Genomic DNA, 1,326 nt, shown 5'->3' on the forward strand with positions numbered 1-1,326 from the left:
GCAGTGGACTGGAGCAAAGATGGTTCTCCTTCTGGCTCAGGNCAGGAGACTGCTCCCAGGCAGACACCCCTCCTCGGGCGGGGAAAGGCGCCGGGTGCCAGTTCAGGCCTGGAGACTGCTCCCAGGCAGACACCCCTCCTTGGGCAGGAAAGGCGCCGGGTGTCGGATCAGGCCTTGAGACTGCTCCTGGACGAACACCCCTCCTCGGGCGGGGAAAGGCGCCGGATGACTGGAACCAGACACGGGATCCTTCCCAGAAGCTGTGATGCTTCTCCAGTCCGCCTTCTCCCCAGCAGTGCACTGGAGCAAAGATGGCTCACCTTCTGGCTCAGGCCTTGAGACTGCTCCCCGGCGAACACCCCTCCTTGGGCAGGGAAGGCGCTGGGTGCTGGATCAGGCCTGGGGACTGCTCCTGGGCAGACACTCCTCCGGTCATGTGATTTTTGTCTTTGAGTTTGTTTATATAGTGGATTGTGTTGATAGATTTCCATATAGTGAACCAACCATCCCTGCATCCCTGGGATGAAGCCTATTTGGTCATGATGGATGATCTTTTTGATGTGTTCTTGGATTCGGTTTGCGAGAATATTATTGAGTATTTTTGCATCAAAATTCATAAGGGAATTTGGTCTGAAGTTCTCTTTCTTTGTTGGATCTTTGTGTGGTGCAGGTATCAGAGTAATTATGGCTTCGTAGAATGAATTGGATAGAGTACTTTCTGTTTCTATTTTGTGGAACAGTTTGAGGAATATTGGTATTAGGTTCTCTTTGAAGGTCTGATAGAACTCTGCACTAAACCCATCTGGTCCTGGGCTTTTTTTGGTTGTGAGACTATTAATGACTATTTCTTTCTCTTTGGGGGATATGCGACTGTTTAGATCATTAATCTGATCCTGATTTAACTTTGGTACCTGCTTTGTGTCTAGACAATTGTCCATTTCATCCAGGTTTTCCAGTTTTGTTGAGTATAAGCTTTTGTAGTAGGATCTGATGATTTTTTTGGATTTCCTCAGATTCTGTTGTTATATCTCCCTTTTCATTTCTGATTCTGTTAATTTTGTTTTCATTTCTAATTTTATCTATTTGGATATTCTCTCTCTCTTTTGCTTAGTTTGGCTGAGAGGTTGTGTAATTTGTCTTTTTCAAAGAATCATCTTTGTCATGGTTATATTTGTTTTGTTTTGTTTTCATTTTATTTAACTTATCCCCTGATATTAATGATTTCTTTACATCTACTGATTTGTTCATCAACTTCATTATTTCTTCTTCTTCTTCTTCTTCTTCTTCTTCTTCTTCTTCTTCTTCTTCTTCTTCTTCTTCTTCTTC

At 43.8% G+C, this 1,326-nt stretch overlaps 1 protein-coding gene across 2 annotated transcripts in view; it reads left to right on the forward strand.

The window, feature by feature from the left end:
- Positions 1-1,326, forward strand: part of Dis3l2 (DIS3 like 3'-5' exoribonuclease 2) — a 326,249-nt gene that overhangs the window by 79,129 nt on the left and 245,794 nt on the right. The window lies entirely within an intron of this gene.

This window comes from Mus pahari, chromosome 5 (assembly GCF_900095145.1).
Source record: "Mus pahari chromosome 5, PAHARI_EIJ_v1.1, whole genome shotgun sequence".
Classification (NCBI taxonomy): Eukaryota; Metazoa; Chordata; class Mammalia; order Rodentia; family Muridae; genus Mus; species Mus pahari.